This window comes from Glossina fuscipes, unplaced genomic scaffold, assembly GCF_014805625.2.
Source record: "Glossina fuscipes isolate IAEA_lab_2018 unplaced genomic scaffold, Yale_Gfus_2 221, whole genome shotgun sequence".
NCBI lineage: Eukaryota > Metazoa > Arthropoda > Insecta > Diptera > Glossinidae > Glossina > Glossina fuscipes.
The window spans coordinates 3,075,218-3,087,275 of record NW_023998564.1 but is presented as its reverse complement, the minus strand read 5'-3'; the positions used below and the strand labels follow the sequence as shown (position 1 = coordinate 3,087,275).

The window sequence follows — 12,058 nt, the reverse complement described above, 5'->3', positions numbered from 1 at the left end:
GTCTTTCCAGGAACGGCTTTATTACTCTTGCATTGATAATTCTCTCCCTCTCTCTCATCTAGGACACGTGCACTACAAGACATATTAAGTTTCTGGGAATGAACACAACAAGTAGAAGGACTTGGGGGAAGTTCCACTCGATCGATTTAGTATCACTTTCTAAGCTTGTTTGCCTGTCTGTCCGTCTGATTTCTGTTCAAGTACTCTAGTTTTCTAACCTATAGATTGGAATTTTTGGGTAATTTTGGCGAAATTTGCTACACTGACGTGCTATGCCACAAGTACGTCCCCTATTGAAAATGGTTTGGATAGGGCCACACTTTTTCGAATAGCTCCCATATAACTTCTTATCTTGAAAAAGCGCGCTATGAAAATCTATGAAAGTGCTAATAAGTGCTCAGTTAAAAATTTGTTTGCCGAATTGCATTCTTCTTCCGCTCTTGACAGCATTCTTTTCAATTAAATATTTTAGCGAAATGGTTGAATGTATCGCAATCGCTTGTTTACTGCCATATGGAAAAATTAGGGGAAGTCGAAAAGATGAAAAAAAAGAATTATGTCAGTATGCAGCAATCACAGCAAATTCAAAATTCAAAATGTTATGAAAAACAAACAATAAAAGCCATTTATTTTAAAGTTGAAATATATTAATCAAATTGTTTTATTAAAGTGGTAAATGGTCGTTGCCAAATTATGGATCAATTTGTACACAAAAATATATCAGATATTACATATTACATATAACTAATTAATTTTCTTAATATCCATCAAGAAACAATAATTTGAAACCACATGTGTGGTATGTAAAAATTTTTTGTAAAGCAATATCGTAGGGAACCGATCGTTTTTTACCACTTGGAAGTTCTTAAAATACATCGAAATGTCATTAATTAAATAAAATGCGAAAAAATAGCAAAAGTAATTTTAATGAGAAAAGATATCGGCACGTTTTTGAATTCAAAAAAACCAGTTCCGTTGCTTTTACACAATGTAATATAAAGTCGTATTTATTTCTTTGAACTAGTATAATTACGACTTAAGCCCGAGAGCCTTTGGTCTATTGACGCCTGGTGTACTAGTCGTAGTCTCGATTTGTCGCGAGGTTCTTTCCGGTGTCTCACAAAGTTGGGGGGGTGGCCTATAATTATATTTTGGGTTTAATGACAATGATAAAAGCCTTTTGCGACACAGCGTTGGACCAGCTGATGCAAATTTGCTGTTGCTGGGAGCTTCGTCCAATTTTATTTCTTTGCACATCGCTTCAAAGGGTGTTTTTTGGGCTATTTGCCCACTGCTGTTTCCAGTTTTTCCAAACTTGGACTGCATACTTTTAATCGACATTCGAGCTTTTATGTCTTTTAGTTCAGTTTCATAATTCGTTTCTTGCAAATTGTCTTGAAATTCTCTTAAAATATTTTGCACGGATTTTTTGCTCTCTTCCGATATGGAGATTGTTTTACCATTCGCTGTTTGGAAACCAGCAGAAACAAGCGAACTTTCCGGATTATTCACCTTGCCCACTTCATCTCGATTCACTTTCCTTTTCATTTCTTCCGTTTCGTTTTTATTAGAAATTTCACTTACGCCAACTGCGTCTTTATCTACTCCCAACTCCGGCCGTTCTCCGCTAGCTTTTTGGGTTATCTGCTTATTTACTGGGAACTTAGACGTATGGGGAAAATTGTTAATGGAAAATGAATTATTCATCTTCACGTCTTGAGAGCTTATGTCATCATCATCGTCATCCCAATTGCAATTGTATATTTTATACTGATTAGATGGTACTAGATCTAAAAAATTTTGGATTAATTTAAATATTGTCTCATCGCGGATTTTAATAATGAAAGCATAATGAAATATGAGGAATATCATACCCTGGGCTATCTGCTCATTTATTGGCCCGTTAAATTTTGGGTTTAATGAAAGCGGACGCCAATTACGGCGCGGAGCAGCTGCTGCTGCTGCAAATTTGCTTGTGCTGGGAGCTAATTCGTCCAATTTTACTTCTTTGCACGTCTTTTGAACGTCTTCATGTAAGATTTCCTGAGTGCTTATGGAAGCAAAAATGTCATCATCATCGTCATCCCAATCGTAATTGTTGCTTTTATACTGATTAGATGGTACTAGATCTAAAAAATTTTGGATTAATTTAAATATTGTCTCATCGCGGATTTTAAAAACAACTTACTTTCATTTGCGTTGTATGTGTCTTCTTTTTCGATATAACCACGGTCTGAATCTTCTCCTAAAATGAATTTAGAAAGTTAGAGTTTTTAAAAAAAGCTTATAAAGAGCTACTTACTTCCTGGCGTAGAATCGTACAAAAGAGCCAATTTTGCCTTTTCTCTGAATTCGCGACTGTAGGTTTTCTTGGGTTTTTCGCGTAAAAAATATAAAGGGGACCGTTCCAAATTTCTTAATTTACTCTCGGGTGATGCTACAGGACTGTTAAAAGGCGATGTAGAAAAGTCCTCAAATATTATTTCAACTATTGTTTTTTTTTTGTTGTCATCTGGAAAGTTCTCAAACACTACATCCACATCTTGCTCTTCGGGAGCCTCTGCATTTTTCACTTCTTTCATTGCATCCTCCGCTTTCGTGCAGCATTCGATTAACTCTTCGTCAGAGAGATGGAATTCATATCCACTTGTCGAAAACTCAGCAACAGACTGTGACAACAGTTCATGGCAGGATGTAAATTTTTGAGAGCTTGTCATATTGGTTATTGTTGTTCGCGCATAAGGCCGGGAATCCACTGTGGACAGAATTTCATCTTCGTATCGGCCCACACTTTTTTGCAAAACGTTATTTTTATTTGCTTCCATTTTTCGCTAATTGAAAAGATTTAAAAAGAAAATTAGGTAAGCGGGTGAATTTCCAAAACTTGAATAAATTAAAGAAAAAAATTGTTTTTTTTTTTGACTCTTTTCGAGTTTGGTTTTCTAAGACTTTTTCCGATATTCCCTATAAATCAGTTATAGCGAATTATAGATAAGAAACACAAGTTTGATTATATATATTTAAAGAGTTTTTTTTTTAAACGTTTTTTTTTTCGGTTTAATTTTACTCGAAGTCTGTGGTTTTTCGTAAAGCGCTGTCAGTATGAAAGCGTGCAGCGAGAGTATCTGGAAATAATTAAACAGTTTTTTTTTTCATTTTTTTTATATATATAAATATGTACTTCAAACTTGCTGCTATCTTTCTTTGCCATTCACGTCTACGCCATAGGCCATCTTCGAAAGATTCATCGCTTGCGGCGATAATATTACCGCAAAAAATTGACTAGAAAACGATTCGGCAAAGGTTACTCAATCAGTTCCGTATCTTTATTGCCGCATGGAGTAAGTGTGGCTCTATGCTGGTTGTGTACATGCTTTTTTTCTTTTTTTTTTCCTTATTTGTTTTATTGTACTTACATTAAGTTTTATTTTAAGTTTTTCTAAGTTTTACTTTAAGTGCCAATTGAGCTCGACTGTTAATTGTCTAGTTAAGTTTCATGTATAAGTAGAATTAAAATAAATACATAAATAAATAAATAAATAAATACTATTGTAATTTTTAATTAAGTCTATAATGGTGTAGGCCTAAAGGGGAGCCAGCCATTTAAAAGAATTGGCAACGCGCCTGTCGCGGTACCTCATGAGAGGCGTGGAAAACCATCCTAGGAAGCCGATATAAAGTATCGTTATGATTGTCAGTCAGCAATGTTAAATGAATCGTGCCATATATTGCCTATTAGTGTTCGGTGGACGAGGAAATGCCCTTTCATTAATGGTTTTTAAAACATTCTCTACTTGCAACATTTTAAACGTGGGCTCTATCAAGGCCTTCATTCGACGACATAGGCTATTGGCTTGTTTTAATTCAATAAAAGGAATTGTTAAGCTTTGCATAAATCGCTTTTCGTCGGTCAGCTTTCACCACTGCTCTATCACAATTGAGTAAGTAAGACGGTAATAACGGACTGCCGTTAGGCAAAATCATATTTGCAAGAATAGCGGCTTGCCGTTATGCAAAGAAAAAAAGGGAAAGAAGAAGAAAAAGAAAAATCTCTAGTCATAATTGTCTCTCTTGCTAAATCATTCTATTATGCAAAAGAGAACCATAAAAAGAATACGTCTGTGTATTTAGAGCATATTAGTTTTGTTTGTATCTGAAGTTCTGAACAGATTTGACGTAGTACTTTGTCATGTTAAGATCTCGCTCAACGATATTTAAGATAAAAGAAGAGCAAAAATTAAGCACGAGCAACACAAAGAGAAAAAAGTAGTTCTGGTTTTGAAGCTTTCCACGGTGAGTTGAGGAGGAGAGTAGGGTTTGAAATGTGGTGCAATGAAGAACGGAGTGTGTTGGTTTAAGGTAGAAAGCAAAGCGCGCGCGATTTCGGGAAATGGATTTTACTTTGAACATCTTGAACGGAACGCGTGCGAAGACAATATCATGTATTAAAATTTTCATAAAACTTAATAAATTTGTTAAATAAATAGCAGTAAAACGAAATAATTATAAGATTTCGTCAGCTTTCAAATTAGAAATTTAATTAATTAGGGCTAAAATTGCTAAAATTTTAACATTACAATTACAACTACTTTATTGGCTGTTTAATAAAAAAAGCAAAAAACAAAAAAAATAAGAAATAAATAAAAGCAAAAAAATGTATTGGTGTAAAAACCAGAAAATTATGCAAGTTTTGTAGAAAGAGTTCAGAATTGAAAAATAATAGACGCAAAGAAGGAAATTGGTAATATTAAAATATTACGAAAGAACAAAAAATTATTAACATTAATATATTAACCAAAATTGGAAGACGACTGCCTGCACCATAGACTTAAGTTATGGAAATTTAAACAAGAGACGAGAAATTTTTGTGGAATATTTTGCCTTGTATTTTGCTGAATAAAAGAAAAAAAGTTGTTTTACGAATTTCTTAGTTATTTTCGTTACTCTGTCCTAATTAAGCAAAGAATGCAAAGATAAAAAAAAGAAACGCTGGGGAAGTAGAACTTAATATATATATTTTTTTTTGGTTTCAATGTAAAACAAAAGAAGGTTGCTATTGTCTGCAATTACACATACGCACATATGAAGATTGTTCGGGAAAATAACTTTGCCAACAAAGTTAAATTTGAGACATGAGTTTTTTCGTATATACCTTAAGCTCATACATGTGAATCATTATCAAAAGGGGCTCAAACAGTTTATTTTATGAACAAATATAATTATCATACAAAACAAATTTATAGAAAGGGAAGGCAGCCAGAAAATTGAACAACAGTGAAAAATGAACATCAATTTAATAATAATCTCAATTGTAGAAGACGACATACGCAAACATAGTTCACCATCCACCAATCCCAGTCCACAACAAGTAAACGCACTATTATTGGTCATGAAAAGTCTGTCACACAAGCCGAACGACGAACGAAAATATCAGCAGCTTAGCGAAAAAAAAATGAAGGAAGATCGCGAGAGAACCTCACGCTTATTCGCAACGTTATGGAAAATGAAGTTTGACTTCAGCGTCAACGTATGTATATTTATTAAAATTTAATATAAAATAAAAGCAGGAAAAAGAAAAAAAAGCAGAACGAAAAAAAACAAACAAATATTTAATTATCTTTAACGAAATTTATTCACATTGTGTTTTACGATATGTACTCCGAATAACACCTGTTCCACCTGTATACGTGCAGTAGTTATTAAGAAAAAAAATGATATTTGCTTATTCATATAATTACATTACATCATATTTATTAACTATGACTCTTTAATTTAGCCATCAGCTGAATATAAGCTACAAAATAACTTAGAATGTAATATAAAGCGGAAACATAAGTAAAAACAAATATAAGATCAAGAACAAAATTTATCTAAGCCCTATAGTAATTTGCTAAAGTATATATTGATGAATGGATATTAGCTTACATTATTGATAGTAACAAATGCTAAAAGATCAAATATAAAGAAGTATTTTAATTCAATTTACCTATATTTATAAAAGACTCAAAAATGTTGACCAGTTAATTACGTAATCGTTGAACATTTTACACATTACCCGAAGCGAACAACTCATAATGGTAGCGTATTGAGTAGCTGCACAAAACGTCTTGAGATCGTACTAGGGACCTGAATTTCAATAATTTTTAATAAAGAAGGCAAATAAACCTCACCTTTTATAAGCATAAATAGGTAGTTTTTACCAAACACCTCACGCCTTTTTTCTATGGCAAGTAAACCACTGAGCTTCAGTCTATTATTCTACGGTGGAAGGGTAGGATAGGATCCCATCTCAAACCTCGTAAGACAAACATCAAAATGTCCCGGTGAACAGACTCCAAGAGATCCATACGGCATCTATAACTAGGAAGCCAAACTACCGACGAATAATCAAGAACTAACTGAAGAAGTATACAAACATTTCGTAACGTGTGGGTCTTTAAAATCTTTAGACCATATTTTTATAAACTGTAACAGAGTTCTAGCTTTACTGCCGCACAAATATGACCGCCAAACTTTGTGTAATTCAAAACTCCTAATAGCAAACATTTGTTGTCTTTGTAATAACAAACATTTGTTGGAATTGAGCCCCACACCATTGGTTGCACGCCATAAGCACAGCTTCTCAAAATCAGGTGAAGAGGTTTAGTACCATGTATTGAGTCACAGGAAAGGGACAGTTTAACGTCATCTGTAAACACGGCAATGTTGAATTTTATTTCAATGTTATGTTAATGTTATTTCACAGAATTTTCCTTTTTCATCTACAATTTATTCAGCAAACTTCATATACTTGCTTTGCATATACTTGCTTTGCAAAACTCGCTTCCGTTAAACCTCCAAAATCTATCAAAGTAAAGAAATTCACAAAAAGAAGAGGCAGAGAAAGCAAGTAAAACATCGATATTCTTTATAAAAATCAATCTTCAGATAGAAATTTTTACCATAATAATTGCAGCAGTATTTCAACTTGGAATTCTATACGCTCTTCCAGGTATGTTTCGTTAGAGATTGCAATTATTTATTTATTTTTTTTTTTTTGGATTGTTGAGTGGAGATGGACTAAGCCAATAAATTTGTGGCTTATATGTCGAACTGCAATTCTTACGATTAAATTCTGTTTTGCCAAGATCACGTGCTGCTAAATGTAAACAAACAAAATTAGTTTTTGTTTCCGCAAATAAAAAGGGACTATGTGTCTTGTTGTTGGATTAATGCAATAACAAGGGCCTGTGCATTTGTTTTTGTTTTACCGCGTGTTGCTAAATGTAAACAAACAAAATCTAGGAAAAAGGACACCTTGTTTGAAAACATGCAGAATGGGTTACTTTTTGAATGAATTTCGGTATTAGTGCAAGTGCGCCTCCATCAAACCTATCGTTCTCAATATATATTAGTTTGAAAAATAGATGTTATATATATATAGCGTACAACGGCATTTGTTAAGTTGTTAAATTCGATAAAATGAACCCCTGCTAGCAGGTAGCCATTCAGCTATGGAACAGCAGAGTATGACTTTAGCTAAAGTGAAGGCAACACTAACGCAACAAAAGCCGATGAAATCAGCTTTGTTTTTCTAATAAAAAATTGATGGAGGTTTGTTTTTCTAATAAATAATTGGGGGAGGTTCTATTGATACCACAAAAAGTTTAAATTTGTCGTGTTTTCCTAATAAATAATTTGTGGAGGTTCTATTAATACCAAAATCAGATGTAGTCACCTTTGTTTTTTAACTTTTCATTGTTCTCTTATTCCTTTTACAAAGTTTACTATAATTGGTTTCTAGTGTTTATATCGTGTATTAAATATGAAAATTAACTTATATTATATTTTAATAATTAGATAAGAGTAGATTTATATTATAATATTAAAATTTTAAATAGATTTTTTCTATATATATATTCATTCCATATATATATCTAAAATCTATCATAACATTTTTTTCTTTTTTCAAAATTAGAAAAAAGAAAATTCCTTTTTTTAAATATAACCAATAAATATTATGAAAGCAGTTTTTTTTTTTAAATTATTCTAGTGTTTGTCTATAATATTTTAGAATAACCTACAATTCTTTTTTCAAGTATTATTATTATTATTTTTTTTTTTTAATTAAATCTTATTTGTTTTTATAACATTTATTTTTAAACAACAAGCCTTAATTTTGAATATTAAACATTTTCTTTTGTATATATGTTTGTGTACGTGCATACGTGCACATTTTGGAACATTTGTTTTTAATACGCAATTTAAAAATAATATTTGTATATATATATATATTTTAGTTCAAAATTTAATTGCATAACATTTTATAAGCGTCTGAAAAATAAAATTTTATAGAAAAAGGACTTATTCCGCTCTTTCGTCTAGCAAAAACTCTTCTTCTTTATTAAAAAGAGTAGAGCGTGACACTTTAAAATGAATGAGAAAATTCAAATAATGCGAAAATACAAAAGAAAAAAACTTTAAAAAATTCAGAAAATTTGGCATTGGGTTTTAAAAGTGTTTTTGTTATAAATTGTTATGAAATAGTTTTTATCAAAAATTGTTTAAATTTATAATATGTAACATTAAGTAAGCATTACCACTCACCTTGGTTAGTTCTACATGCCATAAGATTCTTCTCACGGTTTTTCACACCACATTTAAGGTACCGTGATAGGCGCGTTTCGAATTGTCTGAAATGGCTGGTTCCCCTGTAGGCCTGCACTATTATAAGCTTAACACCATTATAATATTTGCAGTAATAACAAATAAATATAAGCCCCGCTTATACATAACATACATACTTAATACATAACAAGTACATATAAATACATAAATATCGCTGCTGTGCCGGTGTGTTGATGTCTGCAAAAGAAAAATGTGGTGGTTACTGAATTTTATAGATAAAGATGACCCCAAGTTACCATTTGGCCTACGGAAGTGTCACATTCTGCTGAAGCGATAGTACGTAGGTGTTTTTTTAAAATCTAAATTGAAATAAAAGCAAATGAATAATTTATACATAATAATAATAAAGGGTAAATGCAAATTTACCTTTTACATACAGCAAACCTTCTTGTATATGATGCGATGAGCGGAGATTTGGGTGTAATTTTTTTCTCTAAAATAGAAGAAATAAATAAGTAATAAATAAATTATAAGGAATCGTTTTTGCTTCCTTACGAAATACAAGTCCGTCCGCTTAAAAGTCCACCCGCACTCCGTAGTCAGCAAGTCCGAGCTGTCCACGCACATCGTTCTGTGAACAATACACGAATGGCCTCCCCCAACATCAAATGTCATAAAAACACGCACTAAATATGCCTATACCGTGTAAAGAGAAAACATCATAAAAACACACACTAAATATGCCTATACCGTGTAAAGAGAAAATGTATAAACACATACTGTCCAGGCCGACGTTAGTTAATTCATAAGAACACACACTCCAACATCAAAAGCACTAAGTCATAAAATACAAATTAAATACCTTATAAAGAGAAAATGTATAAACACGTATAATACAGGCACGAGCAAAATAGGTATAAGATCGGTAGAATGAACAAAACTTGTATGAAACGGCTCATAGGCATAGAACGTGTAACAGCATATAACACAAGCCCTACTTGAACATAGGCACAAAACCATATGTAGCTTTTACACAGCCGCCAAAGCGCAGAATATGTATGAGTACAATCAAATAAAGCTTGTCAGACACGACTCAAAGCCATAGAACTTGTAAGTCTTATAACACAAACCCAAGTCAAACATAGGTATAAAACTATATGGAATAGGTACAACATATACAAGAAGAAATCTATATGTCTTAAAATTGCATAAGCAAACTGTAGAAACGCGTACATATTACGCATTACGGTATAAATCCCTTCAGGTCAAATAAGCATATAGAAACCCTTGCGCTTCGCAATGCATAAGCACACACGCGCTTACAAACGCACATGCCAAAGAATCGCACATAGCATTGTACATCCCTGTCAGGCCATAGTAACATATAGGAATCTGTATGCCGAAAAATTGTATAAGCAAACTGTAGAAACGCTTACATATTACGCATTACTGCATAAACCCCGTTAGGGTATATAATCAGTTAGAAACCCTTATGCTCTACAATGAATATATGATCAGACAAAACGAATAAACGTTAGAGTCACACACAGCAATGCACACCAATACCCGTACGCGCAAAGAGCACAAACACACACACAATATTACACAAAATGTACAAAGACACGATCGCACATGTAGAAACACACAAAAAAACAAGCATATGCAAACACAGTGACAAAGAAAGGCACAAGCACTCACATACCTAACGGTGATTGAATCACGCGATTTGGTACCTGGGTGCCTGTTGCGTCGGAATTTGAACAAACATAATAATAAGCTAGATGTAAGTGATATCAAGTTATGTATAAGCAGGATCATGCAAGTCGTAACTAAGGTTACGACTGCAGCCAACCTAAGCTAAGTATACACATAAGCATATGTAAACACACAGAACATGTTGGCAACAGGACAAGCGAGCGAGACTTCGGCTATAAAAGAGCGGCGAAAGAGAAAATGTATAGACACATATTGCACAGGCCTACGCTAGAACACACACTCCACCAAACGAAGGGTAAAGAGAATGAAGAAAACTTGCATGAAATGGCTCGTAGGCATAGAACATGTAAAATCATACAACACAAACGAACTTAGGCACAAAACCATAGGTAATATTTACACAACCGCCAAAGCGCAGAATAGGTATGAATAAGAGCTGTCCGACACAACCCATGTTTGAATATATATGGAAAGAGAATATTCATTTTTTTTTGAAAATAGGGTAAAATCGAATGCCACGCCTATAAAAATTGTACAAAACTATTCAGGAGACGTACAAGGGGAGATGAATGCAGAAGTTTTGACAGAAAATTTTCTAAACGGAAACGTATTACGTAATGGTACAAAACGGAATATAGGAATCTTGGAATAAGTCTCGATGTTCGAACTAAGCCACAGCACAAAATTTCAAATTTTAGTTTTATTTGGTTTTTGCATACGAAAAAAAAACAATTTTATTTTAGCAGAGAATTTCATAGGTGTTCCTTGTAAAAATGCCACATTACATATTTATTTGGATATTTATTTGGATTATACTGGATTATTTACGCTTACGCTTGTGGTAAACAGTATGGAAAAATTTTTAAATACAAAATTTTATAGAGAAAGCTAAGAACAGAAAGCTATTTGCACTTATTTCTGTAGTTTCGTTGTGTTCGTTTCTATTTAAATTTTCCATTTTACTTCTTTTTATTTAATTTTTATTTATTTTCCAAATGTCCTTATTAGCACCACTGTCTCTTTGAGCAACCTTTACCCGGTTTATATATAGCAATACCGGCCATGTCAATTGGGAAACTATCGTTGATAAAGGCATTAACGTTTGCTGCCAATTCATGCCTTCTCCGATTTTAACATTGTTAGCAAATAAAGTTAAAGCAGTAAGCAAGCCTTTGGAATTTAACACGTTGGGATCCTGTGCATTTAGGTTGAAATTTTACGCATAGGTTTATTGCTGTTACGTTTAATAGCTTCATTTGTTGATCTCTTTCTACCATCGCTTAGTCCGAAATCTCGAAGTAAGTCTGATGAATTGGCATCGAATCAATCCGGTAGCAATTCCAACAATTCCAACCGGTACAGGACCGAATTGCAAATGAACCCCTAAGACATCGCAAACATGCATAAGCGTGGCAATCGATAATACTTAGCAACAATTCGTTTTCCAATCGTAACGACATTCAAGGATAAAAGCTAGTTTAAGTAAGTCATAGGTAAATCGCGCGTATTAAGCAATGTTTCTTTAATGGACTTTAAAGAGGCCGATAACGAGAATAAGTGATAGACGTTATTTAGGTTCTTACAAACTACTCTGAGCGGATTAAACAGCTCATAATTATATTTACACTGACAGCTTAACCAAGATAAAGTGCCTAGAGAAGCGGTTAGGGACTTTAAAACTTATTTCACCAAGCAATAAAGGAGAGTCAATAGGACCATTTATTACTTTGTATAC

General features: G+C 33.1%; 1 long non-coding RNA gene across 1 annotated transcript; it reads right to left on the bottom strand.

Annotated features, from left to right (window-relative positions):
* Window positions 1–8,509: 8,509 nt before the first annotated feature.
* LOC119642231 lies at window positions 8,510–9,816 on the bottom strand. The gene is made up of 4 exons (XR_005247981.1): window positions 9,163–9,816; window positions 9,034–9,100; window positions 8,904–8,966; window positions 8,510–8,844 (listed from the first exon to the last, which is right to left on the bottom strand). It is a non-coding gene; the product is annotated as an uncharacterized LOC119642231 (long non-coding RNA).
* Window positions 9,817–12,058: the final 2,242 nt, after the last annotated feature.